We start from the raw sequence: 26,776 nt of genomic DNA, 5'->3' as shown, positions 1-26,776 counted from the left end.
GGTTTCACAGTGGTTTGGGATATGCAGCTTTTATTGCTTTGGCTACGTTGGCTTGTGACAGTCATCTGTGGTGTGTAACCAAACACTGCTCTTTCTGGCCGTCTTCTATTTTGGTACCTCTATGCGAACAGATGTGGGGAGAGTTTGATCACCAAATCCAAGAGGTTCTGGTGGGGGTGGGGTGAGGTAGGGTGGAGTCGGGCGGGCAGAGGCAGGGTGGGGTGGTTAGCAAGTGCCTGGGAAAACAGGCTCAAATCATCCTTGACTCGCAGCCTTAGTGAAACTGGGCTGCTGTTCGCAGTAGGCGCTGCGCCATGCACATACCTGAGTATGAGTGTGTTGCAGGCGTAGCGCTTAAGCATGTGTGTCACAACAGGGCGTGGGAGCCGACCTCAGGCACTGGGAGTATCAGAGGCACTCCTGCTCTGGGATTTCAAGCCTCAGGTGTCCGGAGCGTCATTTGCATCTGTGTATGTTTCAAGTAGGCGCTGTACTGCAATTGCCGGAGAAATGTTTGTTTCCTCCTTGAGCTCAGCCCGAGAAATGGTGCTGCTCTTTCACTGGAGACACCAGGCCTACTGAGCCCGGTGGCAGGAGACAATTCTATGGTTTCTTAGAGTGAGGTGACATTTGGATTCCTTGATTAGGCTTTCTCTCGCGGGTGGTTGTGAGGAGTCAACCTTCGTGTAAAGTTCTGGTCCTTCGCCGTGGGGCCTGTCGGACGGCAGGCACGGCGACGGCGAAGGGGCTTTGGCAAGAGGCCCTCGGCTGGACGACAGTGGCGCCGGTAGCCTGCCTGCTGGGGCCGCACCCTTTCGGCGCCCAAGGTCCTGGGCAAGATTCTGGCCCCTACGCCGAACTCCAGAGGGGGCGGTTCCCCTCTGGACGGTCCCCGGGCGGTGCCGGGGGCGGGCCCGACCGTGAGGGGTGGGAACAGGAACCAATAAGAACAGGGCTTTGCCGGGGCGGGGCTTGCGGCCGGGCCTGTGGGGGCGGGACGGAGCCCACCCAGAGTGGGAGCGAGCCGACTGGGCGCTTCTACGCGGAGGACGAGAGCCTCGGAGCCCAGCCGCGGAGGCGGCGTCGAGGACGAGAGCAAGTAGGGGTAGGGCGACCCGGGCGGGGTGTGAGGCAGGGGCTTCGGACCCTCGGCGCGGAGGGTGTCGCACGCCGGGTGTCGGGAGCGGGGCCACGGAGCGTCGGGCGCCGTCCGGCCGCAGCGCGGGAGCGGGCTGGCGGAGGTGTCGGCGCCGGCCACGCTCTCTCGGCACCTCCTCGTCCTGGAGGGACGCCCGAGCGTGCAGCCCGGCGCCCAGCGGACGCCGCGCGTTGGCAGCCCGCTCGTCGGCCTCGGCGGTTGTGGCGGAGCCTGGCTGAGGGTCTCCTCGCCGCTCCTCTCGGGGCGCGGGGACCGTCGTCCAGGTGGCGTTCGGGGACGCTCGACAGTCCTGGGGTAGAGGCAGGGAGCGCCCCGCATCCAGGAAGAAACGCGGGGCTCTCTCCAGGATTAGCTACGGCGCTTAAACGTCGACAGGCTGAGACGACGGACTTTACATTTTTGTTTTTTTGTGCTTTGATTCATAACAGAATCTGACGAGCACAGTAGTGAAAGTTGTCAGGTAGGATTTTGATTTAAAAATCTGGCATTGGAACATCTAAGAGCTTCTAACTAGTATGGCAGATGATGATCAGAATATGAGTCAGGAGCTGGAGCCTCGGCCAGGACCCACATACCCGATGTGATGCTTCGGTCACGTCGACTTTTCTGGGCCTACGTTTCCTTAGCTGTAAAATCGAGATGCTCATGAATGCCTGGGGGTATTCTGAGGGTCAAATGAGATGCATGAGAGTATTCTATAAGTGTTAGGTATTGCATATTCTGTAAAACAACTACTAAGTTCCAGGCACATAGTAGGCACGTTGTAAACCTTTACCCTAAAGCTAGTGATTCACCTACAGTGTTTTAGATAAAGTCCTACATCTCCGTTTACTGTGTAAATAAATTGCTTAAGCTCATTTTCCACAAATCACCATTGTTGGAAGTGTGGTCCATTTTTAACTGATTAATGAATTTTTCTAGAATAGCATATATTATCGATACACTGTTACTGATCGTTTACCAAGAAGTTTGGTAGCAATCAATCTATGTCTTTGCTTTAGATAAATAGTTGTAGTTTAAGTTACCTGGTAAAGTAAACTGGGAGTATTGTTTCAAATCAGACTTGTATTTGCTTTTGTAAGATTTAAGTCCTCCAAAACAAAATTAATATATAGCCGCATTTTGGGGGTACAGCCTTTATTATAGACATGTGCATTATTTTCTGTGGGTATGTGTGTGAGGTGTTGCGGTGGGAGAGCAGAAATGAAAAAAGAGTAGTAGTTTGCAACCAGCAGACTTTGACTAGGGATACTTATAGGCGTGTTCTGAAGTCGTTTCCCAGGCAGAAACCAGGAAATGTAGTAATTGTGTCTCTTGGCTTTTCATTAGTCTTTTTGTGTTGAGTGTGGCAATAGATTTTTTTTAAAATGCAGATATAAAGGAAGAATATTAATTTTTCTGATGCAACAATAAGCACTTTTCTAAAGCTGAAAATTACGTTTTAAATGATCTGTAGTAAGTCTTACATTATAGACAAGAATTTTAGACCACTGGATACCAAGATCAAATTAAATGGAGGAGTAGAGAGAAAGTTTCTAGTGAATGTAATTTTTGTGTTGCTTTAACAGTTTTACATGTTTCAACAGTTCAGTGCAAGATGGATGCTTTGAAACACCAATTTCAAACATGTACTCCATATATAAATTTTGCTGTGATTTATAATTTGTTGATCTTGGATGACTGAAGCCTTATATTCACGTTATTTATTGAGCACCTAATACATTCCAAGGCACAGTTTTAGCACTTATATTATATTCATGTATGGGCAGGATATAATTACTTCCATCTAGGAGATTACACTTTACCAAGTGGGCTAACATAAGCTGTTTTTAAAACTGATGTTAACAATAACATCAACCAGCATTTATTGGGACCTTCTTTGGGCCAGGCAGTGCTCTAAATTCTTTACATGCATTATCTTATTTAATCCTTACAACAGCATCTTGAGGGGTGTTATTATTATGATCTCCTCATTGAGAAACAAAAAATTTGAATAACTTTCCCATATCAAACAGCCTAGGTGCCAGAGCTAGGTAAGACTCAAACCAGACAGTTGGGCTCCAGAAATCCTGATCTTAACCTCTTCATTATACTGAGTGTAAAATTCTGTGAGTGAGATACAAATGAAATCCAACAAGCATTTAAAAGAAAGTGCTGTAAAGAACTTCTTCAAAAAGAAGGAAAGAAAGATAGAAAGAAACTGGTATTGCAAGGTGTAGATGAAGGCATATCCAAGCTACAATTTAATTATACTTTATATAAAGGAGAATTTTTTTTTCCTGGTGAATGATGTGGGATTCTTTTTGTTTCTAAGCCCTCAGTCACTCAGTTACTACAATTATGGCATTATCTTAATACTATAAGAGGTGATTATTTTTTAATAAGAAGTTTAAAATGTTTGTTCTCAGACCATAAGTTAAAGCTAGATTCAAGAAAAGAAAATGTTTCCCTGCCTTCAAGATGCTTGTAACTGGACATGTAAATAAGTCCCTACAATTTCAGTGTGATAAGAGTTATAACAGAGATATAGTTATAGAGTTAATGGGACCATTGATGAGGGAAGATAATTCTGTATATGGTAGGGAGGAGGATTAGTGAGAAGATACCATATTTGAATTTGGCTTTAAAGGATGAATAGGAGTTTGCTGAGTTGGGGAAGGGAACAGAAGATATGGATGAAAACCAGGAATATTATATGAAAGTATATGGTATGTTTGAGGAATGTGTTGTAGTCCACATTGTCACTGAAAGTCAGAGTGTATAGAGATTAGGGGTTGGGCTAAAGAAGGTGGTGCCTGGAAACAAGATGAAAAAAATAAAATTGCAGAGCTTGGTTGCCAATCACGTTAGGATAGCTGAAATTTCTAGAAATAAGGTAAGTGTGGGATTTCAGTGCCTATCATTTGAAATAATGAAGATTTGCCCAGTTTGGCATAATCTTTCACTTTAGAATATGGTGTTAAAGGTAGTTTTAATACTTTGAAGTACAGGATATACTATAAAACAACATACAGATTTATGCAAGTAAAAAGTTATGACTCAGAGAAAGAGAAAAAAGAAGTCTGTGGTGCCATTTGGTGAAGAGCCTGTTTATCATGCTGAGGACTTTGGACTTGATTCTAAAGACAGTGGAGAGCCAGCGAAGGACTTTAAGTAATTAGGAAAGATAACATGGTGGTGGTATGGTATAGCGGCTGGATTGGATGGAGAGGCAAAAGGTAGAGAGATAAGTTAGAAGGCTGTTGCTATTGAAATAGCCCAGATAAAAGTGGATAAGGGCCTGGAGTAGGAAAATAGTAATAGAGATGAAGAGGAGAGGACAGATGATATTACAAGGCTTAAAAAGTGATTGGCATTGAAGGTGAACAGAAAAGTAAAAACTTAGTTTCTCAGCTTGGGAAACTGTGGATAGAGGAACTTGATTTAATTTTTAATGTGAGGGGAATTTTTAATTGTTTCAGTTTTTTTTTTTTTTTTTTTCTTTTTGCGGTATGCGGGCCTCTCACTGTTGTGGCCTCTCCCGTTGCGGAGCACAGGCTCCGGATGCGCAGGCCCAGCGGCCATGGCTCACGGGCCCAGCCGCTCCGCGGCATATGGGATCCTCCCAGACCGGGGCACGAACCCGTATCCCCTGCATCGGCAGGCGGACTCTTAACCACTGCGCCACCAGGGAGGCCCTTGTTTCAGTTTTGAACATGGTGAGTTGGAAGTGTCTATGGAGCATTCAGATAGAGGTGTCAAGAGAGGATCCAGAGCCCAGAAGAGAGGCTGAGATTGGGGATTCAGATTTCGGAGTTAGCCAGTAAGTGGAAATTGAAGCCATAAGAGCGGATGAAATTGTTTGGGGGAAAGACAAGGAATTAGAAGAGAAGAGGGCCAAGGATAAATTATTTGCTTTGTATGAATAGAAGGGATTCATTTATACTAATTTTCTTATTAATTGTGATTATAAAGAAATTAAATGCGTTTTAATTGAAGATTAAACAGCTTTACATCCAAATGAATCCTGTTCTTTTAAAATTTCACTGGGAGTCACTCATTTATTCCCAAAGTGTATTGCCCAAACTATTATTGGAGTACCTCTTTGTAAAACAAAAAAAAATACTTTATAGCAAATTCACAGCCAATCAAGAAAGTAGATCTTCTGGCTTTATTATAGAATTCTTCTTCCTCCTCTGTACTTTCTAGTTCCATGCTTATAATAGATGGGCCCCAACTTAAGATGGTTCCGCTTCTGATTTTTCAACTTTACGATGGTGCAAAATTGGTATGTACTCAGTAGAAACTGTACTTTGAATTCTGAATTTTGATCGTTTCTTGAGCTAGCAGTATGCGGTGTGGTGCTCTCTCCTAATGCTGGGCAGAGGCAGGGAGTCAACCTCCCAGTCAGCCACATGATATTGATCCAAGGATAAACAGCCGATACACTTACAGCAATTCCGTACCCATAGGACCATTCTGTTTTTCACTTTCAGTACAGTATTCAATAAATTACATGAAATAGTCAACACTTTATTTTTAAATGGGCTTTTATCAGATCTTCCTCAACTTACCATGGGGTTACATTCTGAAAAACCCATAATAAGGTGAAAATATCATAAGTGGAAAATACATTTAGTACATCTGACCTACCAAACATTGTAGCTTAGCCTAGCCTATCTTAAATGTGCTCAGAACACTTATATTAGCCCACAGTTAGGCAAAATCATCTAACACAAAGCCTATTTTATAATACAGTGTATTATCTCATATAATTTATTGAATACTGTACTGTATATGGAAAACAGAATGGTTGTATGTACAGAATGGTTGTAAGTGTATCGCATTTTCACGCTCATGATCCTGTGGCTTACTGGGAGCTGTGGCTCTCTGCCGCTGCCCAACATCGTGAGTATCATACTGCATATCACTAGCCCAGGAAAAGATGAAAATTCAAAATACAGTTTTTACTGAATGCATATTACTTTGGTACCATCGTAAAGTCAGAAAATTTTAACTGGAGCCATCATAAGTTGGGGACTGTCTGTAGAGCCTGTTTACCTTGAATCAAAGGTAAGAAAGCATATGACTCTCCCCTCACTTGGTTGTTAGCTCTTAGAAGTCAGAGATAGTGCTTAAAAAAAAAAGCCTCCCATATATTTAGATTATCAGTAAATGGTTGATTCATCTTGATAACCAACTTATTCAATCTTGGCTCCAAATGGCTTAGCCATTTCCAAAATTCATTTTCATCTTCAAAGGGTGAAGATTTGTCACCACTGAGGAGATTCAAAAGAAAGTCTTAGGGCTTTGAAGGCATTTTCAAACAAGCAGTTTCGAAATATTTTCCTAATTTGCAGTATCATTAGAATAAGTGTATGATCTTCTAAGGCAGGGAGTGGAAAACTTTTTCTCTGAAGGGCTAGATAGTAAATATTTTAGACTTTGTGAGCCATACAGTCTGTCATAACTACCCAATTCTGCCAAAAAAGAGCCATAGACAATACTTAAATGAATGAGTATGGACTGAGGTCCAGTTAAAGTTTATTTATGGACATTGAACTTTGGATTTCATAGCATTTTCACATGTCACAAAATGTAGTTATTTGATTATTTTTTCAACCATTTAAAAATGTAAAATTCTCAGAGGCCAAAAACAGATGTTGGGTCACATTTGACCCACAGGTAGGCCATAGTCTGCTGACCCTGTTCTAAGAGGTGTTCTTTGAAGTACTTGGATTTGTTAGTTTAGTTTTTATAAAATGGTTCTTCAAAGTTATACCTCCTGCTTCCAAATTCTAGTACATTTCTTGAAACATCTGAAAAATTTTCATTCATGCTCTATTTCTCATATAGAGTAATTAGAATACATTCTCTTCATTAGTTTGGAACCCGAGATACAGAGAAATAGATTAACTTGTACACTGTCAGAATCAAAAATATGTTTGAAAATATTTTTCAACATTCAGTATTCCTTATTGAACCAGTTAAGCAGCAATCTTTTTGCCTCAGCGAAAGTGGGGACATTGAAAGCTAGGTGGAATAAAAGACCAAAACTGGAAGGAGTGTCCTGACTGGTTCCCAGAGGGTTGGGCAGGATGGAGTCTTTTATCTTTTTCCTCTTTGAATTGTGTGAATAATTTTTATCATAAGGAAAAGGAAACATGAAGTTTTTCTTCACTTCAGGGGCATTATAGCAGGTTATAAGATTGAAGGATTAAATAATGGTGAGATAAGAGGAAGAAATTTAAAGGACTTAACTTTTTCACATCTAGCCATCCCAGATGTTTCTCTTGCACCTTATATTTTTGAGGAGGAAATTTATGATATTTTTTTGCTTATAAATCTTAGATTCCTGGTTAGCAGCCTGAAAACATAATTTTAACATTCAGTTCAGGCAGTATTAATCCATTTATATTAGTTATAAGTAATATTTATGCTCTATTTCTTTATGTTAGATTTCTGACTTTCATGGTTTTCATAACAGAGATAAATATTTACAACAGGGGGCATGGAGGACAATTATTAGTTTTTCTTCGAAGTTTAAATTCATAGAAGTGGCATATTTGTGGATTTTTTTCTGTGTGGATGTTAAGATATAGGACAGATGGAGGTGTGTGTGAGATTTGTTCTTGGTGCTACTTAAAAGATGTGTGCTTTTTTCTTTCTCTTTTTTTCCATTCGAGTTAAAAAAACAAAAAAACTCTGGCTGTCTAGGATATTTTTGAGTTGGTTACTTAACAATATGAAGCATAGTTTTGTATTTAAATATTTATCTGTATTCTTTGATACTCATTAAATAAGAGTCTGTTAAGGCTGATGATGTTAGGGCCTGCTGGGAGGAAACAACACAGCCTGCTTTGCAACAGTATTTACTGCAAAATCACCTTTTCCCTGGTTCCTACTTAAACTGTAAGGGATAACATGGAACAAAAGAGCAGCATTATGTGAATTAGAGTGATGGTCAGTTTGGTGATGGCTGTAATGCAATGGTTATTGCACAGTTAATTTATATTAACATAATTCAAGGTTGAGCAGAATGGTTGGTAAAAATGGTGAGACGCTATCTAACTAGGTTTTATTTTTTAACTTTAAATGCATTCTTCAAGTGTGATGTTTTTAAGAGTTCAATGATAATTGTTATTTAAAAAGAAACTAGATCAATATACCCTTTAAATGTACTGTTTAATTATTAGCAGAAGAAAGCATGTAGTAAAAAAAATACAGAGGCATGTTCAATAGCTGCATCTAGAAGTACAAAAATGTTGAGGAAATGGTGACTTGAGAAAAAGTGTAAGACTTTAATGAAGATTATTTTAAAAATGGGTTTATCAAATGTGTAAAACCTGACTAAAGTGACATATATTTGTATTAATGTTGCAAATGAAAGTTAAAATCTTTAAAATTGAAAAGATTCTTGGAAACAGCATACTTGACTTTTCAGTAAGCCTTTTAAAATATTTTCAAAGAGGACTTCCCTGGTGGTGCAGTGATCAAGAATCCGCCTGCCAGTGCAGGGGATATGGGTTCAATCTCTGGTCTGGGAAGGTCCCACATGCCGCGGAACAACTAAGCCCGTGCGCCACAACTACTGAGCCTGTGCTCAAGAGCCCGCGAGCCGCAACTACTGAAGCCCGTGCGCCTAGAGCCCAGGCTCTGCAACACGAGAAGCCACTGCAATGAGAAGCCCGCGCACCGCAACGAAGAGTAGCCCCCGCTCGCCGCAACTAGAGAAAGCCCGCATGCAGCAACGAAGACCCAATGCAGCCAAAAATAAATAAAAATTTTAAATATGTATTTTTTTTCAAAGAAAGAAAAGAATATAAAATTATCTCAATTTCCCTTTTATTTAAGGACCATTCCTGAGAAAGATGCATTATTGTTTTATTTTGTTGCATATCAGTGGCATAAGAGAAAAATGGCTACATATTTCTTGAAAAAAGTATTTGTCTAGAATGCATGGGTGTTATGTTTATGATGTTCGGTGATTAGTAAGTGGAAAATTGAAAATTACGCCTCTTCGTGTTGACATACCTCTATTCTGTATCATTATGGGACATTTCAACAATGCTTATAAGGTGGCTACCGTTTGATGCAGACTTTACAGTGCAAATTGTTGGGATCACTGATTTAAGTTTCACTATGCTTTTAGTTTGTCACATATGGTAGCAAGATAATTAATAAGGAAGATTTTCTTGTGTTGTTTAAATTTAGCTCCAACTGTATCGGCATATTTATAGAAAAGGAATTGTTGATCCTCGTAAGTTAAACTGGGAAAAATTTTTGAAGTAATTGTAAGTAGTGGAATAGCAAATATGATTAGAAAACATAGAGGAGTTATTTTAAACATTGTTTGAAGCTACTGATAACAGTGCTTTTTTCCCCCCCAAAGGTCCACACTTATGTTTTATTGAGTATTTCCTCAAAGCATCCTTCCAACACTCAAGCAGAGGGAGGGAGGGAGGGAGAGTGACAGAGACAGAGACAGACACAGACAGAGACAGAGAGACAGACAGAGACAGAGATGGACATACAGACAGTAGTCAAAACAGCACAACTTACAGTGCAGGCATCCTCCTTCTTTCTTCTGAATGTCCAGGGCAGCTGGACTACTGATCTCCTTGAAGCTTTCCCTCCAGCAGAAGCAGTAGGCTGGGCATGAATGAGCACACTGCCCAGCAGGTCATTGCTGGGCTCTCTTTCTGTCCCATTTGTTCTAAGGGCTTAGAGTGCTCTTTGGAATCACTGTTTTATGTATACAAAGCTTTGGTATGTGCTGAAAACCCTCTGAATCTCTTAGGTGTATTGAAAAGTATTGAAAGTTATTAATTATTATAAAGGAGGCTTGCTAAAGCCAAGTTTTAAAAATGTTTTATTCAGAGCTAATTATACCCATTTACTATGTCACAGCAGAGTTTGATAATTGTTAAGAGGTAAGGAGCTAAGCAGATTGTGCAAATCTAGAATTTTTCTGGTTGAAAAACATTCTCGTTTGGCAGGTGTTTTCCAGTATTTTTGAATAGCAAAATTTGCATATTTAACTGATATTTTTGGCAACCTAGTGAACTAAATTTGAAGCTATATGTCTAAGGGTTCCAAAACATTGTTATGGCAAGTAATACTTGTACTCTTTTACTCTTTCAAACATGTTGCTACATCTGGAAGAGAGCATTATCATTAAAGAAAATTTGAACAAAATAAAATATAGAGATATTGTAAAATCTCATTTCTCTGTCTCCAAACTTTTAATTATTATTTTCCTGAGGGGAAGTTTAAAACATTAAAGAAAAACATTTAGCTAAAAGATCCATTTGCCCTGCTTCAATAACTGAGTTCAATATGGATTCCAAGAAGAAAATGAATTCTTACAGCTTAGTTCTTAATTTACTCTGAAGTGATTATGAATGATATTGCTAACCATCATTTTGTATTAAGACCAAAGAATTTCCATTACTAAGTAGAATGAGTATGGTACTATTTTTACCATTCACAACAACTTATTGTTTCATCTAGGGTTTTCAACCCTGACCCAATATAAAGCAAAAGAGTGCAAGACTCTATAGTGAACCTAATAAGTACGTAACATTGTCCTTGTGTGTTCCAGGCTGGAATTAATTTATGAACCGGAAAAGTCACTCATTGCATTACATTGACTCTTCTCTAATTTTAATATTTATATTATGTATTAATTTTAGAATTTTTAATGTATTTAAATAATGTCCAAATATTTGATGTTAACTTTATGTTTTACTTTATCATATGTAGTAAGGTTAATTATTGTTTTGTGAAACTTCTGTTTCAGTTGTGTGTGTGTGTGTACTGTGAATCAAATGTATTTCTTACCATGGGTTTTGGTCAGAAGGGTTTAGGAAGCATTGGCCTACAGTACAACAGAAAGAGGATTTGATTCGATAGGCGAATCTTTTCTCCCACTAAGCAGGCTCAAGACCCTTAGGGATTGTGTGTGTGGGTGTGTGTGTGTGTGTATTCTAAAAAACCATACCAACCTATACTACTGCTGTTACTGCTCTTAAATGATCCCTCTTTGATTTTCCATTCCTCCTGCAAACAATTATGATTGCTCACTCTATCTCCTTCCCTATTAACATTATGTGTGCCTACTTTCCTTGTGTTTATTGCTTCCCTCGAACCCAGTTTCTCCCCACAAACATGCCTTTCCTTTACCCAGTGCCCTAGACTTCAGTTTTGCTCTCCTCATATCACTAGCTTCCTTTGCTCCACTGATCTCTGTTGTGCACAAGAAGCAAGGCATTCACCCTGCTGGAGATAATTACTAGTTTTCCTATCTTTGGCTCCAGTTTACTTTGTTCACTCTGTGCCCAGCTTTAGGAGACAGATGAAGAATCACGTAGGTAGGCCAGACCCTCTATGCATCATGTTTCCAACTTCAATTGAGTGTACTTCCATTAATCTATTCATCACCCAGCTCATTGTTGAGCAGCTCTTAAAAATTTTATCCTCAAGTAGATGGGCTTTTTCTCTAAATCTTAATATGGCTATTGTAATTTTCAAAGATTAAAGTTACATGGTATGAGCAAGCTTAACTGATTTGGTCTGGGTCTTAAGCATACACAAATCTTCTCATCTTTTTTCCAGTTCCATAAGAACTGTCATACTTCTCAGACTCCTGACACCTCTTTCTTCCATGTGACCTAACTTTCCCCTCCCTCTTCCACGTATTTATTATATCCTTCATTATTTTTTTGCTGCAGTTTTAAAATATATATAGGTTTTTTTTCCCAACCTTAAAGCATTGTATTTAAAATTGATTCCCCCTTTTGATCTTCTTCTTATTATTGACTTTAAAATAAATGTATTCATACTTGATCCATTTTCTCACTAATTTTCTCCCTAAGCTTTAGCTGTTATCGGCCCTCACTGTCCTTTTTTAAAAAATTATTATTATTATTATTTTGGCCGCGCCTTGCGGCACGTGGGATCTTAGTTCCTCGACGAGGGATTGAACCCATACCCCCTGCAATGGAAGCGAGGAGTCCTGCCTAACCATTGGACCACCAGGGAAGTCCCTGTCCTCACTGTCTTTTGACACTATTTATTTAATGCCCTGTTACCAAATACAAGGACCCTTTCTCGGTCCTTATTCTCCTTACCTCTTTCTTTTCTTCTTAGGACATTTTCCTTCCATGATTATTTGTGATCCACATTATCCTGGTTCTGTTTCCTCTCACTAGTCTTTTTTCCACTCTATCTGTTCTCCCTTTTTGTTCCATCTATAGTTCCTAATCATGATTAATGTTCTCAAAGGTTTAATCCCTAATTCTTTGCCTTTTAAAAACTCTCTGCTTATGTATGAGTATGTATGTAACTATGTATTCTTGCTTTTTTCTCCGTGATGTCTCTTTAAACCTTTACTCCCCTTAAACCTTTGGCTTTTCTCTCACTTTACTCTCAGCAAATAATTGCATATATTATTTCAAAGAGAAAATAGAAGCCATTAGAGGGCAAGTTAATCAACATACAGACCCCAAACCTACAAATGTACCTGCCTCTGTGTCTTTCTTTCCTCATTACCTTCTGTTCCAGTGGAAGAGCTGTCCCTCTTTCTGTCAAGTGCTAATCCCTCCAGTTCCATTTGAAGGCCATGCCTTCTCTCCCGCGTGGCGTTTGCTCTCTACCGTTGTTTCTTCTCTCTCCTCTACTGACTCTTTTCTACCAGTGTTTAAAACAAGCTTAGTTCTTTTCTATCTTAAAAAAAAAAAAAGAAAAAAGCTTTCCTGGGCCACACGTTACCGTCCAGCTACTACTCTGATGTCCACTTGCCTACCTGGATAAATAAACTCCTTGAAAGTGTTGTCTGCATTTGCTGTTTCCATTTGTTCTTTCCCATCCACTTCTCAATTCACTATGCTCTTCCTTCCTTCCACTGAATCTGCTCTTGCCCAGGTCCTAATGACCAATAGACACTCAAGTCTTTACTTTATTTGACTTTTGACAGTGCACTGTTGACCATTCTTTTCTGTTTGAAAGGTTCTCTTCCATTGGCTCCCATGATTCCACATACTCCTGGTATTTTCTCCCTGCTTTTAACTACTTTTATGACTTAAATGACCATCTATGATAGAAGAAAACTGACCCAGAATGTCCTAGAACTGACCTGTTTTGGATTAGTGATGTTTTTGGAGTTTATAAAGCTTATCTCTGACAGAGCATGGTGATCTATAAAAGTCAATTTAAAAATGAAATATGTTTATTTAGTAATACTGTAAAGGATTTGTGATATGGTATGGTAAGAAATAAATTTTATTTTAAAAAACTTAACTACTGTTCTCTCTGTTTTAATTCCCACAACATGTTATATGAAGTGGGTGCTTAGAAAGTATTGGATGAATCCTTTAAAAAGTCAGTTATATTTTATGAAAAAGTGCTATAAAAGTAATTTATGTTTATTTTTTAAAATTAGATAAACCAAAAGAAAACAGCCATAGTTCTAATACCCAGAGATAAGATAATCACTGTTAACATTTTGGTGTTATATATATATTCACTTTTTTATACATATAGTGTTTTTTTTTGTTTTTTGTTTTTGGCTTTGCTGTGTGGCTTGCAGAATCTTAGTTCTCCAACCAGGGATTGAACCCGCACCTGAGGCAGTGAAAGCGTGGAGTCTAACCACTGGACCACCAAGGAATTCCCTCATAGATTTTAAAATTAACTTATAGTATACAGTGCTTTATAACATTCTTCTTTTACTATGAACATGTATGACTTCATAATGTTCCACTGTATGGATTTACCATAATACATTTAAGTCCCCTATTGGAAATTTAAGTTATTTTAAATTTTACAGTATTCTAAATCTACTCTTGTGTGTATGTATGTGTGTGTGTGTCTGTGTGTATCTTTGTGAATTTGTTCAATTATTTCCTTAGGATAAATTATTGGAAGTGATGTTTCTGCATCATCATATGTGTTTTTTAAAAAGCATTTATTAGGGCCTTATTTAATATAGAAAGATATGAAGAATGCAATTTATTTTTTTAACATCTTTATCAGAGATGTTAACATCTTTAACATCTTTATAATTGCTTTACAATGGTGTGTTAGTTTCTGCTATATAACAAAGTGAATCAGCTATACATAAACATATATCCCCATATCTCCTCCCTCTTGCGTCTCCCCTACCACTCTCCCTATCCCACCCCTCTAGGTGGACACAAAGCACTGAGCTGATCTCCCTGTGCTATGTGGCTGCTTCCCACTAGCTATTTCACATTTGATAGAGTATATATGTCCATGCCACTCTCTCACTTTGTCCCAGCTTCTCCTTCCCCGTGTCCTCAAGTCCATTCTCTACGTCTGCGTCTTTATTCCTGTCTTGTCCCTACGTTCTTCAGACCCTTTTTTTTTTTTTTTACTTTCCATATATATGTGTTAGCATACGGTATTTGTTTTTCTCTATCTGACTTACTTCACTCTGTATGACAGTCGCTAGATCCATCCACCTCACTACAAATAACTCAATTTTGTTTCTTTTTATGGCTGAGTAATATTCCATTGTATATATGTGCCACATCTTCTTTATCCATTCATCTGTTGATGGACACTTATGTTGCTTCCATGTCCTGGGTATTGTAAATAGAGCTGCAATGAACATTGTAGTACATGACTCTTTTTGAATTATGGTTTTCTCAGGGTATACGCCCAGTAGTGGGATTGCTGGGTTGTATGGTAGTTCTATTTTTAGTTTTTTAAGGAACCTCCATACTGTTCTCCATAGTGGCTGTATCAATTTATATTCCCACCAGCAGTGCAAGAGTGTTCCCTTTTCTCCACACCCTCTCCAGCATTTATTGTTTCCAGATTTTTTGATGATGGCCATTCTGACTGGTGTGAGGTGATATCTCATTGTAGTTTTGATTTGCATTTCTCTAATGATTAGTGATGTTGATCATCCTTTCATGTGTTTGTTGGCAATCTGTATATCTTCTGTGGAGAAATGTCTATTTAGGTCTTCTGCCCCTTTTTGGATTGGGTTGTTTGTTTTTTTGATATTGAGCTACATGAGCTGCCTGTATATTTTGGAGATTAATCCTTTGTCAGTTGCTTCGTTTGCAAATACTTTCTCCCATGAAGATTGCAATTTAAAAGACCCATTATTTGACTGTTCAGATAGATCCTGTTTTAACATTAACAACAACAACAACAAATACATAAGGTCAAGCACTGTAAGAAGTTATAAAATGAAGAGTAAAAAACTTGCTCCCCTACTCCCAAGTCCTTCTCACTGGTCACACTGTAGGCAATTTCTTGCATATCCACCATAATTCAGTAAGCAGGGCTTATAAGATTCAGTCTTGTAATAACAAAAAATATGGTCTGATTGTATAAAAAGTACCAAAGTGAAGATAATGAAACTTTTATTGACACAACTGACCATATACTGAACTGAGAATGTCCAAATGATCATAAGACGATCACTTCCTAACCACCTTTCTCTGCTTTGAGGAAGACAAGAGATCTATCCCACCCACCCGCATTTCAGAAAAGGGACTACAGAGGGTAGGAGTCAGTTGTGTAATATCCAAACTCACATTATTGCAAGGTATGTGTGTGGGTGGGTGTGTGGAGATATATGTGTATCCTTTTTTAAAAGTCTATAGAAAAGGAACCATAATTGAGAAATATTTTTCCCACTTTTATTTTGGACATCTTTCCAAATCTGCACACAAGTCTCTACCTTATTCTTTTAATACATGCATAGTATTCAATCAGGATGTCCTATGTAATTGAGCAGTTTATGTATTACACATAGACATCCAGGTGAGGGGCTGAAATTCAGCCCATGGTCCACTTGTTAATACTCTGTGCCTGTCTGCCCCTTTCCACAAGGATCCTCTTCTCACCCTGCTCTGCCTCGGACAACCCACACCAGGCCACCCATCAGGCTGTCTACGCCCTCATCCTGCTCCAACACTAACATCTCACAGAGGCTGCCCCTCTGTGGAGTTGCCCTCTTTACCCTGTGTGGGTCCTGACGGTCCACAGTTGCAGCCCTCCTACACAGATGCTTTCCTTACTCCTGCTCTGGTGCTTTGATAACCTGCCCTGCTGTTGTGGCTCCTTAGCATCAGGAATGGATGCCTACCTCACTCTGTTCCACCCAATGGCTTTCAGCTGAATTGTTCAGGAAGCGAGGGGAAGAGCTGGTAATAATTTTTTATCTTAGTAATAACTTTTCTGTATGATACTGTTGGGCCTGAGGGTTAGTATATTGCAGAACTAATACTTTTATGTGTTTTAAATGGTAATTTGAGGGATAGGAGATACGTTTAATATCTGTGTGAATGCAGTTTTACTTTTTGTTGCTTTTATATTGTAAAGTGAGATAAGATACCCAGTGGATGTATAATTTTGGGATGTGATTTGAAAACTTGAGAAATCTGTCTTCTGGCTTTTTTAAAAGCTTTAGTATAAAATGGGAAGTTACATTGTACAATGGATATGAATGTATGTTTTTAGGAGAGCCTGTTATGTCTCAGTTTTAAACCTTGAAAAGTACATCTTCTTATACAGCATTAAAAAGAAAAGCAAGATACAATTACATATACACTATAATTGCAACTATATAAAAATATCTTATGGGAGACTTCCCTGGGGTGCAGGGGTTAAGAATCCGCCTGCCAGTGCAGGGAACATGGGTTCAAGCCCTGGTCTGGGAAGATCCCACGTACCACGGAGCAACTAAGCCCGTGTGCCACAACTACTGAGCCTGCGCTCTAGAGCCCGCGAGCCGCAACTACTGAAGCCCGCGTGCCTAGAGCCCGTGCTCCGCAAAAGCCACTGCAGTGAGAAGCCCGCACACCGCAACAAAGAGTAGCCCCTGCTCGCTGCAACTAGAGAAAGCCCGAGCACCACAAAGAAGACCCAATGCAGCCAAAAATAAATACATAAAATAAATAAATTAAAAAATATTTATATCTTATGAAATAAACAGGAAGGAAATATACCAAAATATACTGGTGATTATGCTGGATGTGGTAGGCTTATAGATATTTTTCCCCTGTTTTCTATATTTTCAAAATTTCTAAAAAGTAGCAGTATTACTGTATGACTTTTAAAATCCCTTTTTGAAAAATTGCTTCTTTTTAGTTTTTGGAGATTTGTTTCAACCTTTGTACACTCAAGGAAGTAAGAATTTTGCTGCTTTTATTTTCCAGTGTCTTGCTAAGAACTTAGCCAAGCTTGAGTTTGTGATTTAAAAACTAGGTTATTTTAAGGTTATTTGAAGTATTTACAAAGCTGAAAAGTTCTAATTTGGGACAGTTATTTCTTATATTAGAGCGTTTTTTTAAAGCATAAATAGATCAAAAAGATTAAGATAAAACTTCATTTAGAAGATATACAGATGGTCAACAAGCCTACGAAAAGATGCTTAAATCACTAATCATCAGGGAAATGCAGATCAAAACCACAATAAGATATCACCTCGTATCTGTTAGCATGGCTGTTATCAAAAAGATAAGAAATAACAAGTGTTGGCGAAGATGTGGAAAAAAGGGAAGCCTTGTGCACTGTTGGTAATAATGTAAATTGGTGCAGCCACTATGGAAAATAGTATGGAGGTTCCTCAAAAAATTAAAAATAGGGGGCTTCCCTGGTGGCGCAGTGGTTGAGAGTCCGCCTGCCGATGCAGGGGACACGGGTTCATGCCCCGGTCCGGGAAGATCCCACATGCTGCAGAGTGGCTGGGCCCGTGAGCCATGGCCACTGAGCCTGCGCGTCCAGAGCCTGTGCTCCGCAACAGGGGAGGCCACAACAGAGAGAGGCCCGTGCATCGCAAAAAAAAAAAAATTAAATTAAATAAATAAATAAATAAAAATAAAACCACCATAGGATGTAGCAATTCCACTTCTGGGTATTACCTGAAGAAAATGAAAACGCTAATTCGAAAAGATATCTTCACCCACATGTTCATTGCAGCATTGTTTGCAATAGCCAATATATGGAAACAACCAAAGTATTCATTGATAGATGAATGGATGAAGAAGATATGGTATATATATACAATGGAATATTAGTCATAAAAGAAGAATGAAATTCTGCCATTTGCAACATGGATAGACCTTGAGGCATTGTGCTAAGTGAAATAAGTCAGAGAAAGACAAATAGTACATGATCTCACTTATATGTGGAAACTAACAAACAAATAAGCAAAACCCAAGTTCATAGATACAGAGAACAGATTGGTGGTTACGAGAGGGGGACAGTGGGGATGGTGGGCAAAATGGGTGAAGGGGTCAAAAGGTACATACAAACTTTCAGGTATAAAACAAATAAGCGATGGGGAGGTAATGTACAGCATGGCAACTATAGTTAGTAATACTGTATTGCATATTTGAAAGTTGCTGAGCGAGTAGATCTGAAAAGTCCTCATCACAAGAAAAAAAATTTTTAATTTTGTAACTGTGTATGTTGATGAATGTTAACTAGACTTATTGTGGTGATCTTTTCACACTGATAGAAATGCAAATCATTGTGTTGTGCATCTGAAACTAATGCAATGTTACATGTCAATTATACCTCAATAAAAAAAGATAAACCTCATTTAATTATGCAGATAGTTATTAACATTGCATTAATGTAGTGAAATTCTAAAGTTTCACGTTATTAAAGTTATTTTTATATGTGATTTTCCACATTGTTTCATTTTGTAAAACTTCCTTTTCTACTGAAACATTTATTTGACTGTGGTACCTAAGCAGTCTTTAAAATTTAGCTCTGAGCCAGCTCTTTTTTACCCCCAGTCAGGAGGTGGTACTAGTCCCCTCTCCCTCCTAATTCAGGATACATGTTAAAGCACTCTGAGTGGTTATCTTGTGGTTATAGTCCCTTGGCTTGAGGTGGACAGGAAGTATCTCCCCCTTTTCCCTTAGGAGGCAGAGAAACATAGACCACCTAGTTTCTTTAAGGAAATCCTCTCTGTTGTCCCTTGTAATCCTTACAATTAAAGATTTGAAATTCTTCTCATATCGTCTTGACAAGGGTAGTGAACCAGGTTTTGGCCACCCCACTTTATAAGCCTTGTTCTTCTCTTTAGAGTAGGGAAGTGTTTGACTCCTTTTGTTTCGATTTTGGCCTTTGAGCCCCCTGCAGAAACTCAGAGAGGACAGGAAAAGTTGCATTTGACATCCTGTTATATTAGCTGATGTTATTGTTATGTCTACCCACAAAAACAAGTAATTTATAGTGGTTAAATGCACAAGCTTTGGAGTAAAGCGGAACTAAGTTTGTGTTACCTTGGGTAACCTACGTAACCAGTTCAGTCTCAGCATCCTCATCCACAAAATGGAGGTAATACTATCAGAGCTGTGAAAATTAAATGTAATAATCTAGGTAGGTACTAAACACAGTGGTTGGTACATGTAAGCACTTAATAAATTAATAATTATTGACATTTAAAATATCACATTTCTATACAAACACATCTCTTCTGTACCTCCTGGATTTTTCATTTACATTTTACTTGCTGAAAATATTCAAATAGTGGTAATTAGGTTCTACTCTCAGTTCAGAAATACGTAAGAACTGAATTAGACTGAGAGGACTGCCTTGAACATCAGCCATGCAATTAGATAACATTAAATACTTGCCTGTTAAATTATAGCCTTATTTATGGGAGAGGAACAGGGGTGTGGATAATGAACCATATCATTAGATTATTTAGAAAATATTTTTTAAGCTTTGAGCTTATATATTTTCCAGTTTTTCAAAGTATCTTTATAAATTTATTTTTCTTGGGTAAATTTAGTTGAATATCATTAAAACACTGGTATTGGTAAAACCTTATAGGCTAACTGCATTATGCTAGTCTTTTATTCCATTTAATTGTTATTTTTCAGTTCAAGGATGTGATTTAATCCATGTACTAATTAGCATATATGTTATAACAGTGGTTCTACTACAAGAAAATACATTTTTCTATGAATCCTGATATAGTCTTGGCTAACTTCGTGGTATAAGAAGCTGGTTTGGGAGGTTATTTTCCAACCTTATTTAAGGCCTATTTCCTCAGTGGCCCTTGCAACCTTTCAGGACCCAGTACATTTCTGGATATGGCATAATTTGCAGTAACCATACCTAGGTTGTCTCTAAACTAGATTACTAACTGGAACACTAGATTAAGGTCCAGCTGCAACAGAAGTATAGTTACTGTTATGATTTCTAGCCTCCTTGATATTTAGACTGAGGAAGTTTTCCCAAATCACATCCTTCTTTTCTTCTGCCTGTAGTGCATATCTCCCCTTCTGTAGGCTTCCTTTCCTTTTCCCTGTCATTCAGGAAAGCCTAAGGACCATCCAGATGTAAATGACCTCTGTGGGAATGTACTTTTACACTTTTCAAAAAATATCTGTAAAAAGTATCAGTTCTTGGTGACTATAGTTAATAGTTAACAATGTTGTTGTAGGAGAGTAGATCTTAAATGTTCTCACTAAAAAAAAAAAAAAAAAGTAGTTGTGTGAGGTGACAAATATATTAACCAACCTTACTGTGCTGATCATTTCACAGGGGGTGTGTGTGTATAAATATATTAATATATGTATGTATCAAATCATCATGTTGTATACCTTAAACTTACACAGTGTTATATGTCAATTATATCTCAACAAAGCTGAGGGGGAAATAGTTATTGCTTCTTCTGACTAGTTCTCTTAAGTCTCAAAGGGAAGAGTTGTTTACATTTTCTATTCATAGGATTTTGGGCCACCTGGTTTTTTTAGCAGACCCCTGAATATCCTCAGGTTCCTTTGTAAAATGGTGAACATTAAAGTTAATGCATGTCTAAGTTGGAATATCTTACTCTATACTCATGGTCTGCTGGGGGTGCACAAGACCATTTATTAGGATGTGGAAAGAGCATTAGAGTTATTTATATTTGTTTTCACCTCAAAAAGTAATAAGTTAAAAAAAAAGGTAATAAGTTAGGCTTTGTCAAATATTTAATATACAGATTGACACTGGTGCCTCCACTCTTACCAGATTTCATCTAAGGCATTAATCCCAAGGGGAAGGTGTTCATTCCCCAACAAAAAAGAGTTGGCAGTGACATCCTCACTGGTCTTTTAGCTATTGTTCTCTTTTAGTTATTGCAACACATAACAGTCATATGTGTCCAGTTTATATATGTCCAAGTAGGTGGATTTAGAAATTATGTTTTAAGTGATAGAATCATTACAGTCCTTGAAAATAAGATGAACGTTGGCATGAAAATATTTTGTATCTCCAGGAGTTCTCTAGTTTGTTACGGAGAAGTAGTTTTAAAAGTTGCCAATCTTAAAATGTCACACAATTTTCCTTTACTGTAAGAAACGTTCCAAAATTGTTGGTTTTCTGTGATGACAAGTGGTTATTGGCAAAAAAAAATTAAATATAATTAAATATAATTGTTCCTTAAAGGTAAAAGTTAATAATGAGAGAGAAATCAATTGTTTTTCTAAAGAAACTCATGATTTGGAGAGGGAATTTGATAATGGGAATGTTTCCATTGCTATTTGTTATTGCCCAAAACAAAGTATGCATGTCATCTATAAAACTCTCCTATCTGCACACTTAGCACTCTTGGAAACAATTTTCTAGTCTGTTTTAAGATCTTTCAGAGTAGTTTCAGGGGATTTTTAATCAGTTTGTTAAAAATGTAAATAATGTAATACTGTCCAATTAGTTTGCAAGTATAGTTGACAGACATTGGAGAAGATGGAGGTATACTAATCAAATTTCAACAAAAACTCTTGCTTAATTGGTGAATGGAATTTACCAGTGAGTATTTTGATTCAGTCAATGAAGCTCTTCTTTCATTGGCTCTATGTATTGTGGTAAGTTATCTTTTTCAGTTACTATGGCCCTTTATGTTAGTCAGCTCAGGCTGCCATAACAAAGTACCACAGACTGAGCAGCTTAAACAACAGAAATGTACTTTCTCACACTTTTAGAGGCTAGAGGTCTGAGATTAAGGTTTAGCACGGTTGGTTTCTTCTGAGGCCTCTCTCCGTGGCTTTATAGGTGGCTTTCTTCTCCCTATGTCTTCACACAGTCTTCCCTCTTATCTGTCCGTGTCCACATTTCCTTTACTTATAAAGACAACAGTCATATTGGATTAAGGCCCACCCTAGTGACTTCATTTTAAACTAATTACCTTTTTAAAGACTCCTTCTCCAAATAGTCGTATTCTGAGGTACTAGGGGTTAGGATGTCAGCATATGAATTTGGACATAATTCAGCTGATAGCACCCTTAGAACCAAGTATTGAAATAAACTGAATTTAGAACTAGATCTTTGAATTACTGTTTCAAGGAAAAAACATCCTGTTTAATCACATTGCTTTTACTTAAAATATTTGTAATTAATCATATTTTAGTGAGAGTGAAATGGTCATTTCACCTTCCTCTTACATATTTAATTTTTAAGAAAATTAATAAAATGATTTTTAAAATATCTCTTAAATTTTTTATTTTTGCGTGCTTTATAATATGCATGATGTTACTATAGTTGTGTATGTTTATAACTTATATACATAAATCATTCTTTTATGTTCAGAAGAGTTTAGAACCAAAATTTGAAGACCCCTGACTTAGATATTGCCCCCTTTTAAAATGTCTTTCTATCATGAAGGTAATATGTTATGTGATATTAATTATAACGGGTTTTAGAGTTCAAATTATACTTTCCCCACTTATGATAACATATATGACCTTAAAAAGTTATCTAATCTTGCTAAGCCTCAGTTTCCTCTTCTAGAAAATGAAGATGTCTTCCTCTAAGGATTGTTGTAAAGGTTAAATGAGATTATGCATGTAGTGCCTGGCAAATAAGAAATGTACAAAAAAGTCATTATTGTGGTGCTTATAATTATTTAAGTAAGTTGTTTTGGTATTACTCATTTATCTTTAAAGTATTCTAAGATGTTTTCCTATTCTACAAATGGAGCAACTTCACATCATTAGAGGCCCTTAAAGTAATAGGCATTGCTAATTTTCATAAACCTTTCCTTATTATGTATTCTTATAGTCAGGATTTAGTCATTCATTTAACGAGTATTTACTGAAGGGTTACTATCTGGTGCATAGTCTTCTAGGTGCTGGGGATACAGTAGTGAAAAAGCTTACGTTCCAATAGGGGAGACAAACAATAAGTAAACAGATAAATAATAGAATTTCAGGTAAACGATAAGCCCTATGGAGAAAATATAGCATGGTGAAGGCATAGAGAAATATGTGGGGAAAGAAGCCTTATTTGAGATAAGATGAACAGGGAAGGTGAAAACTGAGTACAAATCAAAAAATGAGAGAGGGAGAAATGATGGTGTCATGGATTAATGCGGTAGCAGTGAAGACGGTAAATGGTTGAAGTTAGAGATATGTTTGAAAGTGGAGCCAATAAGAATTACCATTTGTCCTAGTAGGTTTGGGCTACTGTAACAAAAATACCATAGAGTGAGTGGCTTGAACAACAAAAGTTTAATTCTCACAATTCTGGAGTTTGGGAAATCCAAGATCAAGGTGCTGTCCAATCCAGTTCCTGGTGAGGGTCCTCTTCCTGGTTTTTAGGCTGTCTTCTCATTGTAACCTCCCAGAATGGAGAGAGAAATCATCTTTATCGTATCTCTTTTTATAAGGGCACTAATTTTATTCGTGAGGGCTTCACCCTCATAACCTAATTACCTTCCAAAGTCTCACCTTCAGATACCGTCACATTGGCAGTTAGGGCCTTCAACATATGAATTTCGGGGGAACATAAACATTCAGTCCATAACACCATTGGGTTAGTTATAAGGATAACTCATAAGGTCACACAGCTGTGGCAAATAAAACCTCCAGTAGTACCCAGTAGAATCAGTGGGCAGCAAGGAAGAGGACTTGTAGTCATTTGGAAGTTTTTTTGAACAATGTGGGTAACCAACTGTATAATACAATCACAAAGTTAGTATTATTCTAAGTCTTTGGCTTGTGCCTCAAAATTCTGAATATAATCTGCATTAAATCAACTATCATTTTTTATTCTTTCACTTTAGAAAAACCTCAAAAATTTCTGTGATGGATGTCTCAACAGAGTTGGTAGAATTGTTAAAATTCAATTTTTTTGAAGAATTGTCTTTCTTACTTTGCAATTAGGCACAGTAACTTCTTGAGATGTTTATGTTGTCTATTATTAGTAATATTAGGGTTTAAGTTTCTTTGCTATTTTGGGAATCATTTTTAGTTACCTATAAGGCTGTTTCCTCTGATAGGAGTGAGATAAAAGGCTGATATCCTGTATGTGCTTGCTTTGAAGATTTGTTATTCAAGGAACAGTCAGCAAAATGGTAAAAGTTTTGAAAGGCAGAAGCCAGTCTGACATTTACTTTTTTCCCCTCTGTTTCTTTTTTCCTTTATCATTTGCTTTAAAATAGTTTTAGCTAAATTTAATGATGTATTTTAGGCAAGATTTCTTCCAGTGCCTTTTATTAAAAATTTATCTCAAGGCTTTACAAATGAAATGCTATATTAATATTTTAATTAAATATACTTAATAGAAATTTCAAAAAGCAAACACCATGAGCAGTTCAAATTCCTACCCATCTTCCTGAGTAGATTTTATTATGTTCAATTTTTCTCTGATGCATGTCTTAGCATCTTCTGCTGTAACAAGTACAGGAGTGACATTCTGAGATTTAGGTTCACTTTAGGTCTTTTAAGACAGCATTGCAGAAGCATTTACTCCTCTTGGCTATTAATGCTATCTCTCTTTTCATTTTCATCCCTGAGTTTCCTTATACCCAGCAAGAATGACTCCAGAATATTAAGATTCTCAAGGTCATGGAACGGTATAAAGAAGTATTTGTTGTAATGAGAATTCAAAATTGGGGAACAATTACAGAACAGTATTAAATGTAATGGGAGCACACAGAAAGAGTGATTAACTCTGGGTAAAGGGCTAAGGAAGATCTCACAGAAAAACTTTGAACTGGTCTTGAAAGTACATTGTATGTTCATGAAGCAATTAATAGTAGCTATCATTTATTGAGCAGTTACTGAAAGCCAGGAACTGTCTTAAACATTTTATTTATATCATCTCATTTAATCCCCATAACAACCTTACAGAATAAATAGATACCTGTGTCTTTTGGGGCAGAGAGTGCTAAGACATATATGAGTTACTTAACCTCTTTGTGCCTTGTTTCCTCATCTGCAAAATGAGGCTAACAATACTATTTACCTCATGAATTGTCACAAGAGTTAGATGAGTTAATATTGGTAAAGTGAGTAGAACTATGCCTGGCTCATAGTAAGTGCTCAATATGTATTATCTATAATCATCATGATCATTCTATAGATAAGGAAGTAGGCTTAGGTGGATTAGGTAATTTGACTAAGGATACACAGCCAGGAAACAAGTCTGGTGGTATCTGAACTCTGTGTAACTCGTAATTTTCTAGCTTTAAACCACTAGTTGATGCAAAGTATTCAATGTTGTTAGCATGTAGCATGTGAGCAAAGGCAAGTGTCAGGAGTCAAAGCTGGAATCAAAGGGTGAAAGACCTCATATGTCATGTTAAGGAGTTTGGACTTTATCTTGTCACTGGTAGTACACCATGAAATATTGACAGGATTAACTTTATCATTTAAACCAGAAAGTATTTTAGAGCAAAACCATGATCATTTTTATGCATTATAAAAACACAGATGTGTGTGTACCTATGACATTTTTTTAAAGCTTTAAAACTCTTCATGATTTCCTTGTTCCAATTTTTTCATTAATATTTGTTGGCCATATATTTATTTGTTTTGCCATTTTGTTAGTATTTAATATCACCACAAATAGTAGCAAGGGTCAAATGTTTAAGATATATTTGTAGAGAAAAAAAACTTAATATTGAGGAAATTATGCCTACTAATTTAACTTATTTCTGCAAAGTAGTGTTGGTCGGGGGAGATATTATTCAATTTTGATAGCAGAACCTTGCTCTGTTCTTGAAAGTGCATGGTTCTTTGAGGGTATGTTTTGCTAATCACCTTGGTAGATTATGGAATACCAGTAACAGATTTTAACTGGTTTGTTGCTTGATCATATCTAAGTTTTAAAAATAGCACTCTGGCAGCAATATTGGAGGCGGGTTGATACTGGAGGAAGGTAGGCCATAGAGGAGGCTACATTATAGTAGATCTAGGAGAAGTATGATATGGCATAAATTAAGGTTTTTGTAATGGTAATAGAAATGAAGAGAGACATTCAGGAGGTTAGATTGGTGAGAATATGTACTGACACCCATACATATACAATATTTAAATAAGTTGTGGCAGTAATGTCATAGGCATCATTGGGCACTTTGTACAAGATACTTTATATATTATTTCATTTGATCCTTCCAATAACTCTGCTGGTGAATCTTATTCCCTTGTTATAGATTAAGGCTGGATTGATTAAGAGTATGAGGCTACACCACACAGTAAGTTGTAGAGAATTTAAATTTAAATCCATGTGTCTGCCTCCAAAAGCCTGCCTTCTTTGTACCATGCGCCGTGATGCCTCCCTTATAAATTAAATATTGTAGCCTCCACCTACGTTTTATTACATACCTATTTCTGTGGTTTATTTCATTGATTGCTGAGTTAAAAGTTGTTT

At 37.5% G+C, this 26,776-nt stretch overlaps 1 protein-coding gene across 3 annotated transcripts in view; it reads left to right on the top strand.

Annotated features, from left to right (window-relative positions):
* Positions 1-1,008: 1,008 nt before the first annotated feature.
* DENND2C (DENN domain containing 2C) overlaps positions 1,009-26,776 on the top strand; it is a 101,606-nt gene continuing 75,838 nt past the window's right edge. For 2 of the 3 annotated variants that reach the window (XM_060090305.1, XM_060090303.1), the window contains exon 1: positions 1,009-1,105. The gene's annotated coding sequence lies outside the window, so the exon portion shown is untranslated. The remainder of the gene's footprint in view (positions 1,106-26,776) is intronic. The other variant, XM_060090304.1, reaches the window with a different exon arrangement.

The sequence above is a fragment of the Mesoplodon densirostris genome, chromosome 2 (genome assembly GCF_025265405.1).
Source record: "Mesoplodon densirostris isolate mMesDen1 chromosome 2, mMesDen1 primary haplotype, whole genome shotgun sequence".
In the NCBI taxonomy this organism is placed as follows: domain Eukaryota; kingdom Metazoa; phylum Chordata; class Mammalia; order Artiodactyla; family Ziphiidae; genus Mesoplodon; species Mesoplodon densirostris.
Note: the sequence above shows the minus strand (reverse complement) of the source record. Positions and strands in the feature narration are given on the sequence as shown.